At 41.3% G+C, this 15,125-nt stretch overlaps 1 protein-coding gene across 3 annotated transcripts in view; it reads right to left on the bottom strand.

Moving 5' to 3' along the window:
• LOC126262191 (MPN domain-containing protein) overlaps window positions 1–15,066 on the bottom strand; it is a 151,327-nt gene extending 136,261 nt beyond the window's left edge. For all 3 annotated transcript variants that reach the window (XM_049958605.1, XM_049958607.1, XM_049958606.1), the window contains exon 1: window positions 14,941–15,066. The gene's annotated coding sequence lies outside the window, so the exon portion shown is untranslated. The remainder of the gene's footprint in view (window positions 1–14,940) is intronic.
• Window positions 15,067–15,125: the final 59 nt, after the last annotated feature.

Genomic DNA, 15,125 nt, shown 5'->3' with positions numbered 1-15,125 from the left:
GCTTGCACACAGCATAGACTAGCATGACAATTGCATCAAACAGTCTTCAGCCTGAATACCATAACAACAACAACAACAACAAAGTGAGACTTCTAATAAGCTCCAAATCTCCCTTACATGATGTTGTAGGCTCTGCACAATTTATATATATCTGTTTCTAATTGAGTTCCATTTAAATTGACCGAGCGAGGTGGCACAGTGGTTAGACACTGGACTCGCATTCGGGAGGACGACGGTTCAATCCCGCGTCTGGCCATCCTGATTTAGGTTTTCCGTGATTTCCCTAAATCACTCCAGGCAAATGCCGGGATGGTTCCTCTGAAAGGGCACGGCCGACTTCCTTCCCCATCCTTCCCTAATCTGATGAGACCGATGACCACGCTGTCTGGTCTCCTTCCCCAAAAAACCAAAACCAATCCATTTAAATTGTATTTTTGAGTTTTGCAACAGCTTTGTCTTCTTTTGTTTGGAATATACTTGTAAAATACTTTTGGATATGTGCATAGGAATCAATTGCTTTCAACAGACATTGTGAAATTTGTTAGCATTGTTTGTGGGGTGTTACTTCCAAACTCAATCTAGTCAACTCATTACAATCTGTAAGACTCCTCTCCATTTCTTTTTACTGGAACTATTCTCAATATACAGGGTGTTACAAAAAGGTACGGCCAAACTTTCAGGAAACATTCTTCACACACAAAGAAAGAAAATATGTTATGTGGACATGTGTCCGGAAACGCTTACTTTCCATGTTAGAGCTCATTTTATTACTTCTCTTCAAATCACATTAATCATGGAATGGAAACACACAGCAACAGAACGTACCAGCGTGACTTAAAACACTTTGTTACAGGAAATGTTCAAAATGTCCTCCGTTAGCGAGGATACATGCATCCACCCTCTGTCACATGGAATCCCTGATGCGCTGATGCAGCCCTGGAGAATGGCGTATTGTATCACAGCCGTCCACAATACGAGCACGAAGAGTCTCTACACTTGGTACTGGCGTTGTGTAGACAAGAGCTTTCAAATGCCGCCTTTACCAATCCATGGGTCACCGAATCTGTTGTTGAGAAGCATACGAACACTTCGACTGAAATGTGCTGGAGCTCCATCATGCATGAACCACATGTTGTGTCGTACTTGTAAAGGCACATGTTCTAGCAGCACAGGTAGAGTATCCCGTATGAAATCATGATAACATGCTCCATTGAGTGTAAGTGGAAGAACATGGGGCCCAATCAAGACATCACCAACAAAGCCTGCCCAAATGTTCACAGAAAATCTGTGTTGATGATGTGATTGCACAATTGCGTGCGGATACTCGTCAGCCCACATATGTTGATTGTGAAAATTTACAATTTGATCACAATGGAACGAAGCCTCATCTGTAAAGAGAACATTTGCACTGAAATGAGGATTGACACATTGTTGGATGAACCATTTGCAGAAGTGTACCCATGGAGGCCAATCAGCTGCTGATAATGCCTGCACACGCTGTACATGGTACGGAAACAACTGGTTTTCCCCTAGCACTCTCCATACAGTGACGTGGTCAACATTACCTTGTACAGCAGCAACTTCTCTGACGCTGACATTAAAGTTATCGTCAACAGCACGAAGAATTGCCTCGTCCATTGCAGGTATCCTCGTCGTTCTAGGTCTTCCCCAGTCGCGAGTCATAGGCTGGAATGTTCCGTGCTCCCTAAGACGCCGATCAATTGCTTCGAACGTCCTCCTGTCGGGGCATCTTCGTTCTGGAAATCTGTCTCGATACAAACGTACCGCGCCACGGCTATTGCCCCGTGCTAATCCATACATCAAATGGGCATCTGCCAACTCTGCATTTGTAAACATTGGACTGACTGCAAAACCACATTCGTGATGAACACTAACCTGTTGATGCTACGTACTGATGTGCTTGATGCTACTACTGTAGAGCAATGAGTTGCATGTCAACACAAGCACCGAAGTCAACATTACCTTCCTTCAACTGGGCCAACTGGCGGTGAATCGAGGAAGTACAGTACCTACTGACGAAACTAAAATGAGCTCTAACATGGAAATTAAGCGTTTCCGGACACATGTCCAGATAATATCTTTTCTTTATTTGTGTGTGAGGAATGCTTCCTGTAAGTTTGGCCGTACCTTTTTGTAACACCCTGTATAAAATAAAATTAGATTATATTTTGTCTTCTCAACAGATACGGTTTGTTTACTGATTATCTCCCTCAGTAGAGCAGTGCACACAGTTATGAAATGTCCTAACAATATTGAACTGTGCACCAAATAGAACTCAGTCTTAGCCTTTCTCCTTTCACATACAATGTTCTTACCAAGAGAAGGAGACACACACACACTGGCCAACTTCAGCATCATGTTGTGTTGTAAGTACCACTTGGACTTTCAGTCAGTGAAATTACTACATGCTACATGCAAGGGTCCAGGTTTTAGTCTGCCACATCTGAATGATAAAGTTTTAATCTATCAGGCATTTTTATACACAGCTTATGTTGGCAATTACAAAAACAGAGAGAAGTACTTAGTCACGAAGTTAGTGATAAATGACAAATCGATTCCTCTCATCAATGCAAAGGGTGAATCACCTGAAACTTGCACCACAAATATTGTGGAATATGTTTTAAACTGAACAATGCCTATTGACATTAACAAACTAAAAGTAGGATAAATTAGAATATCAGTGGTGATTGTTGCAGGATTCAAGAGAGAGTCGTTTCAGGGATATAATATTTTGCAAAGTTTCCACACCTACAGTCGTTTATGCCATTCAACCAGCATAGTTGCTAGGTATGCTGTTGTTACGTTTGCTTACGGTATGCTTGTGTGTTGCTTGAGTGCACTAAGACTTGCTGGTCAGTTACTGTGTACAGTCCAAGGAGTATGTCATGAGTGGACAATATGGTTTACCAATGCTGAAAAAGCCAGCACGCTCATGGTATATGGAGCGAATGGAGTCTACTCTTGTACAGTGTGTGCAGCAAGATACCCCGATAGATGTCAGCCATCTCAGCAATTATTTACCGGTCTCATCAACCAGTCATGTGAAAGTTTTAATGTGTCACCTACGCAGCGTAACAGAAGGAAACAAGTGACAGCAGAAGAAGGGGAAATCAATGTTCTTGCTGTTGTTGCAGTTGAGCTGCACGTTACCTCCCACATAACTGCACGAGGCAGTGCCATGAATCAAGTTAAGTGTCCTATATATTCACCATCGACAAAGGTTCCATCCCATCCACATCTCTCTCCATCAAGAGCTGCATGGAAACAATTATGAGAATTCTTCAGTACACAGACATTAAGACAGGATACTCCAGATGTATCATGTATCTTGTTTAGTGATGAAGCCACATTTACCAATTGTGGCCAGGTAAACCACTGAAACATGCACTACTGATCTGTTGACAACCCCTGTTGGATTCGTCAGATGGAATGTCAGCATCCACAGAGTGTAAACATATTGTGTGGGATAGTCAACCATCAGCTCATAGGCCTGTTTTTATAGAAGAAACACTGAACACACACAAGTGTCACAGCCTCCTAGCAGATCATCTTCCACAGATACTGGAAGACGTTGCTCTGCAGACTGGGAGGAACCTGTGGTACCATTACAATGGCTGTTCAGCCTATAGTCTACTCAACTGTTTCCAAGTCGTTGGATTGGACACAGAGGACCTGTACCTTGGCTGATCCATTTCCCGGATATGATGCCTGTAAACTTTTTTCTGTGAGGAAAGCTGTCTACAAGGCCACACCACCTAAACACAATGATATGTGACAACATATTGCTGCAGCCTGCTTGGTCATCTCTGCCAAAATGCTAGCACATGTGCAGCAATCGTTCTGCAACAGACTGGAAGCATGAATTGCCGCTGTAGGTGATCATTTTGAACACAATCTTTGACGGACAATTGTCTATTTACTGGTCAGAAACCACATAACTAGTGTATGCATTTGTGCTGTTCTTTAGTGTGTGTGCTGCCACAGGTGTTGTGCAAGTCGGTGTGGGAGCTTTTCAAAATACGATATCTCATAAACGACTCGCACTAGACTCCTGCATCAAACACCACTGACATTCTAATTTTCCCTCATTTGTTAATGTAAATAGTTATTGTTTGATTTAAAAAGTGTACATTTGCATGAAAAATACACTTTCTAAGTATTATTATTCACCAAGCGGCGGCAGGGGAAACACACATACACACACACACAAGTGAATGTGCTTTTGGAGCCAGTGACACCATCTTCTGGTGGAAGAGTTGAAGGGGAGGAAAGAGGGACTGGAGAGGTTTAGGGAAAGGGGTACACTTTAGAAAAGTCACCTGGAACCCTGGGTCAAAGGAGACTTAAAGGATGGGATGAGAAGGAAAGACTGATTGTTGGGGATCGCACTGGACGAGATCTGAAAACTTGAGAGCTCAGTCCTTCCTTCTCATCCCGTCCAGTAAGTCTCCCCTGACCTGGGGTTCTGAATGACTTTCCTAAATTGTACCCCTCTCCATAAACCTCTCCAGTCCTTCTCCTTCAACTCTTCTGCCAGAAGAAGGAGCCATGGTCTCCAAAAGCTTGTGAAAGTTAAATCCTTTTGCGTGTGTGTGTTCCTCTGCTGTCGCTTGGTGAGCAAATTTTTTTATCTTGCTTCAGTTTGTATTATAAGCCTTTAAACAGAGTGTGATTGGACTATAATCTAATATTTGATCCACACACCACTCGTGTATGCTAGGTCATTAAAGTAAGCAACCAGCACGGATGTCACGAACTTCGTGAAATATTTCCTACTTGGTGCTAACGTCGTCCAAACAAGGAGTACGTGATCCCAGTGGTTATCTGCCATCTATATGATACCATATGGTCAGACACATCACATAAGCTACTTCACTTGGTTGCTGGTTTTTTTGAAAGGCAATTAAGTTGGGTTTTGGATGACAATTTAAAAGCTGTACTCCAACTTGTTCATAAAACCAATTAAAAACCTGTTTCACAGTAAGGTTCAGTGACAGACCTAGAAATTAAATCAAACATAGTGAACAGAACCACAATAGATAATAATCCATAATCCATGTTGTAACAAAACTTATAAAGAATCATGTGAATTTGCCTAGAGGATACCGAATCCCTTCAGGAGGGAAAGGTGACCACTACACAAGTAACATAGGTTATGCCAGATTATCCATGATCAATACACACAGAACATTGAGAGTATCAACTATATAATAAAATGTACAACTTCTACTAGAGGATATCCACTCCTTGCATGACAGAAATGTGACATCTTCATTGACATTGTGGGTTGAACCAGGTTCCCTGTGATTAATAAATACAGTGTGGTCAAGCTTTTCATTTAAAATGCCGGAACACTGTCAAAGATAGCATGTGTCCAGACCCAGTCTTCCTTACACAAGAAATATTTTAAAAGTATTGGGCCATTTGGTGACAGTCTTGTGAGGACGAGGGCAGACACCCAACTGATGAGCCCCTCTCATCCTAGAGTCTGAGTGACCTGCCCTTCCGTTTTAGCATTCCCTAATCTATCCCTCTCTCCTCCCCAAGGAAAAAACTCTTAATGGTGTTGTGTGTGTGTGTGTGTGTGTGTGTGTGTGTGTGTGTGTGTACAAAGTCAGGACTTCAGCAAACACGGTTAAAAAGTTTCCAATGGAAATGGTGGGCTTGTATTTTCAGTACCCAATTTGAACACCATTTGTGATATACAAGGTATTCCAAGAAAATAATGTAAATAGACATATAACCAACAACAGACAGTTCATCAGTCAGGACACCAGTTGCCATTCATTGATCAGACTGTAGTTTTTTTGGGTTGTTTTTTGTCAGCTTGTCGCCACTCCATTCTTCATTATACACATTTGTATGGCCACTTTTAATGTCTCATCACCATTGTTTAATCTTTCTTTCACTCAATACAGCCGGCCCACAACCAGCCACAACTTCTGCTGAATTTGAGCAGTTTAGATACAATTGCATAAAACACTTGCATTATAGCATGCACTGTGCAACTGACGACATTAACGTCACACCCCTCCTGTTACACTCAAGAGACTTGACACTGTCCTGCATTAAATTCCAAATCTCTCCACAGCGCATGCTGACATTGGGTTTTAGCCTCTCTTGTCATCATTACAGCAACATTAAAAAGACACAACACTATGCACACACAGTGATCAGTCTTCATTAGATACTTACAGTTTCAACCCCTTACATACAAGTAGCCTAAGGGGTGTGCCTTTCTAGGCTTGCATCAGGACAAAAATCACTTGAGTGGAAGGGGGTTGGGGAAAAGAAAAATTATCTTGCTTCTGCTGCTGCTACTTTAGTACGGGGTGAATAATTAAACTGTGTTTGGTTGCTAAGGACCAGGTCAGGATTCTGGCTATTAACAAACACCAATCAAAGAATCCTGACCCAGTCCTTAATGACCAAACCACCATTTCATTTTTCACCCTCACTAAAGTAGCAGTAGCAAGATAATATTTGTCTAAACATAAGATAGTAGTCTCTGCATGTGCAGCTGGAGTCATATGGGACCCCTGATACGTCAGATATGACTCTGATTGCTGACACATACGTAATCATCCTGTCTGACCACCTGCATCCATTCATGTCCATTGTGTATTCTGACAGACCTGGGCAATTCAGCAGAACAATGTGACACCCCACACATCCAGAATTGCTCGAGGAACTCTCATCTGAGTTTAAACACTTCTGCTGGCAACCAAACTCCCCAGACATGAACATTATTGAGTATATCTGGGATGCCTTGTAACGTGCTGTTTGGAAGAGATCTCCACCCCCTCATACTCTTATGGATTTGTGGACAGCAATGCAGGAGTCATGGTGTCAATTCCGTCCAGCACTTTTTCAGACATACCCAAGTCTATGCCACGTCGTGTTGCGGCACTTCTGCATGCACACGGGGGCCCTACACGATATTAGACAGGTGTAACATTTTCTTTGGCTCTTCAGTGTACACTTCAATGCTTTCAATCTTCAAGTATACAGTAACATATTAGCACACTGGACTCGCATTCGGAAGGACGACGGTTCAATCCCGCGTCCGGCCATCCTGATTTAGGTTTTCCATGATTTCCCTAAATCGCTCCGGGCAAATGCCGGGATGGTTCCTTTGAAAGGGCACGGCCGACTTCCTTCCCCATCCTTCCCTAACCCTATGAGACCGATAACCTCGCTGTTTGGTCTCTTCCCCCAAACAACCAACCAACCAACAGTAACATAAGTTTTATTTGTGCTGAGCTTCTTTGTGAAATTAGTTATGGGTGTGTTTTCTGTACCAACAGGTTGTCATAAACTGTCATATATCTTTCAAAAATTATCTTTGTGCAGCTACGAACTCTCACTGATGTATGAACTGCCTGTTAGTATTAAGTTATCTGATGATGGCTTAGAAAAACGAAAGCTGGTCCACGATGGACTATTGTGTTTTTAATTATTAATGGTTCTATGAAGACTGCACTCATTTTAATAAACTATTTTTGTTTGTAACTGTTTTTGAAATTTGGATTCAATGTAAGAGTTTTTAACAAATGGTGTACTCTACTAAAACATGTATAAGCCTCCACAAGCCCTAGGCACTTCCACTCCTCAGCCTCTGTTGCTGCCATTCTCATCAGCACTACAGAAATACAATTCAAGATCCCTATAGGTCACTAACTATTCATTCTGCTGTTGTACCACTTAATCATTTCCTTGTATTCTCCTATTACCTTGAACTGATTACAGAAACCGTAAAGCCATGCATCTGCAAGAGAATGTGAGTACATTGTCCTCTAGTGTGCACTCTGCTGAGTATACCTGTTCACCATGTCTGAAAGACACTTTGGGAAAAGCAGCAGATGAAAAACTAATTTTGCTGCTCTGAAGTGCCAGTTCATGTTGAATCTTCATAAGTATCTAATAAATATCAAGACACTGTACCAAAGCAAAGTCATTAAATAGTGGAACAAAATAGGGGAAAAAAAGCTTTCAAAACTGCAGTCGACTGGGGTCAACGGAGGCATCCGATCCTGCCCATCGGCTTTGACCCGTGATGTAAGGGTATTGTGTTGTGTGAGGTCATGACGGCGCGAAGTTTCGTTTATGAGTGTGTTGTGTTTGTAGATGTCATCCTGTTGCAGTTGGTGGTGTCGTCTGGTGGTGCATTGGGTTCATCTGGGTGTCAGTGCTTGAAGTGAGCATCTCTAGGTCGTGACTGTTACAGAAGAACGGAAATTAGTTTCAGTGAGTTCAGAATTATGTTTCCATTGTGTTTATGTTATTGCAGTGTCGTTTGATGTTATTGGTTTGTTGTTTGTTGTGTGGTAAGTTGTTTAATTCAATTTGTGGCTTCTTTTGTTAGGTATGGATATTACTTCTAAGTTTAATAGTCCGCAATTGTGGGCTGAAATGGGGAACAACATGTTGTCCATCATTAAGTTTCTGCAACTTTTTGGGCTTGTGACGGAGATAGTGAAATGCGGCGTATTCAAGCAGAATATGTGAGATGGGGGTTAGTGTGTAGTGCCAGAACTTTTTTATGGTAAGTAGTAGTATTTTTGGGGCTACTGTTCGCGTGTTATGATGTTCGGTGAGGTTTTTATGAGTTGTTGGGTCGGTGTTGTTTACAGCATGTGTCAGTGGTTGATGTTTTGGTATCGGCACTTGTGGTTGATTTATGTATCTTAGGGGGAAGTACTTGATTTCAATTTTTTTGGTATCATCAGTTGTATTTGAGCTGTATAGGTCATGGGAAGTGACCGACTGCAATTCGTCGTCGTAGCTATGTGTGTTTTGGTATCGTGAGCTGTTGCTGACCTATATAGGTCAAGAAAAGTGTTCGATTCCAATGTGTCGTAGCTGTGTGTGTTTCGGTATCGTGAGTTGCTGTTGACGTTTTGTGTGGTTTGTGATCGCGGTTGTTGTGGTCTTCAGTCCTGAGACTGGTTTGATGCAGCTCTCCATGCTACTCTATCCTGTGCAAGCCTCATCTCCCAGTACCTACTGCAACCTACATCCTTCTGAATCTGCTTAGTGTATTGATCTCTTGGTCTCCCTCTACGATTTTTACCCTCCACGCTGCCCTCCAATGCTAAATTTGTGATCCCTTGATGCCTCAAAACATGTCCTACCAACCGATCCCTTCTTCTAGTCAAGTTGTGCCACAAACTCCTCTTCTCCCCAATCCTATTCAGTACCTCCTCATTAGTTATGTGATCTACCCATCTAATCTTCAGCATTCTTCTGTAGCACATTTCGAAAGCTTCTATTCTCTTCTTGTCCAAACTGGTTATCGTCCATGTTTCACTTCCATACATGGCTACACTCCATACAAATACTTTCAGAAACGACTTCCTGACACTTAAATCTATACTAGATGTTAACAAATTTCTCTTCTTCAGAAACGATTTCCTTGGCATTGCCAGTCTACATTTTATATCCTCTCTACTTCGACCATCATCAGTTATTTTACTCCCTAAATAGCAAAACTCCTTTACTACTTTAAGTGTCTCATTTCCTAATCTAATCCCCTCAGCATCACCCGATTTAATTTGACTACATTCCATTATCCTCGTTTTGCTTTTGTTGATGTTCATCTTATATCCTCCTTTCAAGACACTGTCCATTCCGTTCAACTGCTCTTCCAAGTCCTTTGCTGTCTCTGACAGAATTACAATGTCATCGGCGAACCTCAAAGTTTTTACTTCTTCTCCATGAATTTTAATACCCACTCCGAATTTTTCTTTTGTTTCCTTTACTGCTTGCTCAATATACAGATTGAATAACATCGGGGAGAGGCTACAACCCAGCCTCACTCCTTTCCCAACCACTGCTTCCCTTTCATGCCCCTCGACTCTTATAACTGCCATCTGGTTTCTGTACAAATTGTAAATAGCCTTTCGCTCCCTGTATTTTACCCCTGCCACCTTCAGAATTTGAAAGAGAGTATTCCAGTTAACGTTGTCAAAAGCTTTCTCTAAGTCTACAAATGCTAGAAACGTAGGTTTGCCTTTTCTTAATCTTTCTTCTAAGATAAGTCGTAAGGTTAGTATTGCCTCACGTGTTCCAACATTTCTACGGAATCCTAACTGATCTTCCCCGAGGTCCGCTTCTACCAGTTTTTCCATTCCTCTGTAAAGAATTCGCGTTAGTATTTTGCAGCTGTGACTTATTAAACTTATAGTTCGGTAATTTTCACATCTGTCAACACCTGCTTTCTTTGGGATTGGAATTATTATATTCTTCTTGAAGTCTGTGGGTATTTCGCCTGTCTCATACATCTTGCTCACCAGATGGTAGAGTTTTGTCATGACTGGCTCTCCCAAGGCCATCAGTAGTTCTAATGGAATGTTGTCTACTCCCGGGGCCTTGTTTTGACTCAGGTCTTTCAGTGCTCTGTCAAACTCTTCACGCAGTATCTTATCTCCCATTTCATCTTCATCTACATTCTCTTCCATTTCCATAATATTGTCCTCAAGTACATCGCCCTTGTATAAACCCTCTATATACTCCTTCCACATTTCTGCCTTCCCTTCTTTGCTTAGAACTGGGTTGCCATCTGAGCTCTTGATATTCATACAAGTGGTTCTCTTCTCTCCAAAGGTCTCTTTAATTTTCCTGTAGGCAGTATCTATCTTACTCCTAGTGAGACAAGCCTCTACATCCTTACATTTGTCCTCTAGCCATCCCTGCTTAGCCATTTTGCACTTCCTGTCGATCTCATTTTTGAGACGTTTGTATTCCTTTTTGCCTGCTTCATTTACTGCATTTTTATATATTCTCCTTTCATCAATTAAATTCAATATTTCTTCTGTTACCCAGGGATTTCTATTAGCCCTCGTCTTTTTACCTACTTGATCGTCTGCTGCCTTCACTACTTCATCCCTCAGAGCTACCCATTCTTCTTCTACTGTATTTCTTTCCCCCATTCCTGTCAATTGTTCCCTTATGCTCTCCCTGAAACTCTCTACAACCTCTGGTTCTTTCAGTTTATCCAGGTCCCATCTCCTTAAATTCCCACATTTTTGCAGTTTCTTCAGTTTCAATCTGCAGTTCATAACCAATAGATTGTGGTCAGAATCCACATCTGCCCCTGGAAATGTCTTACAATTTAAAACCTGGTTCCTAAATCTCTGTCTTACCATTATATAATCTATCTGATACCTTTTAGTATCTCCAGGATTCATCCAGGTATACAACCTTCTTTTATGATTCTTGAACCAAGTGTTAGCTATGATTAAGTTATACTCTGTGCAAAATTCTACAAAGCGGCTTCCTCTTTCATTTCTTCCCCCCAATCCATATTCACCTACTATGTTTCCTTCTCTCCCTTTTCCTACTGACGAATTCCAGTCACCCATGACTATTAAATTTTCGTCTCCCTTCACTACCTGAATAATTTCATTTATCTCGTCATACATTTCATCAATTTCTTCATCATCTGCAGAGCTAGTTGGCATATAAACTTGTACTACTGTAGTAGGCATGGGCTTTGTGTCTATCTTGGCCACAATAATGCATTCACTATGCTGTTTGTAGCAGCTAACCCGCACTCTTATTTTTTTATTCATTATTAAACCTACTCCTGCATTACCCCTATTTGATTTTGTATTTATAACCCTGTAATCACCTGACCAAAAGTCTTGTTCCTCCTGCCACCGAACTTCACTAATTCCCACTATATCTAACTTTAACCTATCCATTTCCCTTTTTAAATTTTCTAACCTACCTGCCCGATTAAGGGATCTGACATTCCACGCTCCGATCCGTAGAATGCCAGTTTTCTTTCTCCTGATAACGACGTCCTCTTGAGTAGTCCCCGCCCGGAGATCCGAATGGGGGACTATTTTACCTCCGGAATATTTTCCCAAGAGGACGCCATCATCATTTAATCATACAGTAAAGCTGCTTGTCCTCGGGATAAATTACGGCTGTAGTTTCCCCTTGCTTTCAGCCGTTCGCAGTACCAGCACAGCAAGGCCGTTTTGGTTAATGTTACAAGGCCAGATCAGTCAATCATCCAGACTGTTGCCCCTGCAACTACTGAAAAGGCTGCTGCTCTCTTCAGCAACCACATGTTTGTCTGGCCTCTCAACAGATACCCCTCCGTTGTGGTTGCACTTACGGTACGGCCATCTGTATCGCTGAGGCACGCAAGCCTCCCCACCAACGGCAAGGTCCATGGTTCATGGGGGAAGCGTGATCGCGGTATGCATTTATATTTAGTTTGTCCCCACCCAAAAACCCGCAATCTCCCGCGCTGGTCCCGTGAGTTTGATTATATTTTTGGAGATATATGTGTGTTGGTTTTAAATGTATTTTCATGTTTGTTGTCATTTATGTAATGATGTCGTAGGCGCCATACTGAAAACTTTGAGAATGGTCGTTTCCGCCATACTGGTGATTTCATGCGTCAAAGCAGACGAGTGGAATCGGACACTTCTGTATTCCCGTCAATTGTGTGTCTACGTTCTGGCCTGTAACGTAACTGCTTTGCAAAAAGATGGTCGCTCACACAGACTGCTAAGACAGATGACCACTTTTTCACATAGCACTTCAAATATTTTTGTGGCTATAATTTGTAAAATTTATAACATCTATTTTTTGTGGTAATTGAAGTTTATTATATCATCCATTGTCTTTGACCATCATAATCAAACTGGTGGACATAAACTACTCATTGAAATACAAGATGAGTAACATACATACCATAATATGAATTACAGCTGTTTCCATAGCACGAAATTCATTAGCTTCACCAATTCAGAAATCATCTGCCATCTTCTACCCTAACCTAGATCTGGGGCTATGTTACAGATTATTATGTCATCATAGTGAAGATTCTGCCAACCCACAAACAAACTGTCAACTTTCGACTTAACTTAGGCTATGTGACACACCAAGGGTAAGTCTGTCGCCAAAACCTACATTCCAAACGTGATGGAGCACATGTCCACCCAAGTTGAGGACAGGGAAGGATGATATCCTTTATACATGAATGATCACAGCATTTGCCACAATCTATTTAATGAAAGCACAGGAAACCAAAATTCAGAGCAGTGGTTAGCACACTGGACTCGCATTCGGGAGGACGACGGTTCAATCCCGTCTCCGGCCATCCTGATTTAGGTTTTCCGTGATTTCCCTAAATCGTTTCAGGCAAATGCCGGGATGGTTCCTTTGAAAGGGCACGGCCGGTTTCCTTCCCAATCCTTCCCTAACCCGAGCTTGCGCTCCGTCTCTAATGACCTCGTTGTCGACGGGACGTTAAACACTAACCACCACCACCACCACCAAAATTCAGATGGCAGTGCATTAAATACTGCATGGCCTCACATGCTAACATTAAAATAAATCATTTTTGCAATTTTACAGAACTTGCTTTACAACTTCAATGATTATTTTGAATGATCACGACAGTTTCCAACGTGCATGTACCGTATGTGACTGGTTGCATGTCAACACTATTGGTAGCTCATACAAGAGTTCTGTACAGAACAATGAACACTGACTGAGGAACATTTCCAGATACTGAGAAATCCTCCATACAGTCTACAAGCCAGATGGACATACACAAGGTATTTATACTTTCACTTGGAAAAAAGATTTCTGCAGCTACTTGGGGTTAACAAAATAGCTTTGATTCACAGTGTCAGTGCACTCCATAAAGATCCCATACATGTTAGAATTCTTCATCACAAAGCAACATGGGATAGTAATGCGAACTTTTTCAATGTTACCTTTGTCCCTGAACTACAATTCATACCATACTTCAGTCTTGAAACAATCTATCTGCATAATGTTTGTGACAGCAAGGAAGACTGGACTAGGTCAGACATATCTCTAGCAGTATAAGAAGTACATATGCGGGCAAGAGGTAGGGGAAAATGACTAGGAGATGGTCAGAGGATTTTGGGAGAAACAGAATATGTGGAGCCAGGAGGGCCATGTCAACTGTAGAAAGAAGGAAATTCTGAATCCATTACAAAGATAGTTAAGAAAAGTTTCCGGCCATTACAAACGATCAGCAATAACTTTTAACTTACGATACTCATGTTACAAACGAAAAACATCATTAACTCATAGGTAAAAGAGCCGCATTACACTCTACTGTCTCAAAGAAAGAAGTTTTCGTGCTTCTCAGTAGATCTTTCAAGGTTTGATCATCTATTTGTAAGCCAATTAGAGCTAACGGTTCACTTCACCAATCAGCCAATCCCTATAAATTGAACTAAACAATTAGTTCTATAATTTACAATCTACCTACACGGTTTTCTTTGGGAAGTCAGTGCCTGTGGATGGCAAGGACATACACTATGTTCTTTCCACCTCCGAGTCAAGCTGTGTTTCACAAATACAAATAAAGGGAGTAAATTCAGTTCAGCTTCGTGTCCCCACATGCTAAGGACAAAATGGGACCGTTCACATTTAAAGCAAACTTACACATGTACACTGGCTTACGCTCCTACAAAATAGTGATAATGAAACTTGTAGTTACGTAGCTGACAGCAACTGCATTTGGCTGCAATAAAATTAAAACTATACAGCAGAAGAGGGCAAATACAGTGAATTACATTTATTAAAACTGAAATATTATCAACAACAGATAGACAACAAACACACTTCGGATTTATGTTCTTACTATCAAATATAGAAAATGAAAAAGCCTAAAAACAGTAATTTGTATAAAATAAACTGCATATTAATAACGATGGCCATATGCACGTTGAAATATGAAGTGAATAGTGTACCAAATCCAACATTCAGCACGTCACATATTATATGAAATGCGCAAGAAAACGGGCACAGTTCCAGAGAGAAATCATGAGACAAAGTTAAATGACCTGCAAACTGAGCATTTGCCACTATATTATCAAAAGAATGCTATCTAACACAGAATACACCACATATTCCTACCTTCAATCACAAAAACACATCATGCTTCTCACACCTATAAACAATTTTCATCTACCGCCTTTCAGTGTGTCAACAAAGCCAATTGTCCAAAGCTTATGTATGGTTCTGTTTCGAAAGCAATTGCTGTATATTTCCAAAGATTTTCTAACGATCACCGTTCCAACGTTTGTAATAACTTCTTTGGC

This window comes from Schistocerca nitens, chromosome 6, assembly GCF_023898315.1.
Source record: "Schistocerca nitens isolate TAMUIC-IGC-003100 chromosome 6, iqSchNite1.1, whole genome shotgun sequence".
Classification (NCBI taxonomy): Eukaryota; Metazoa; Arthropoda; class Insecta; order Orthoptera; family Acrididae; genus Schistocerca; species Schistocerca nitens.
The sequence above is the reverse complement of the archived record's forward strand: the minus strand, read 5'-3'. Positions and strand labels throughout refer to the sequence as shown.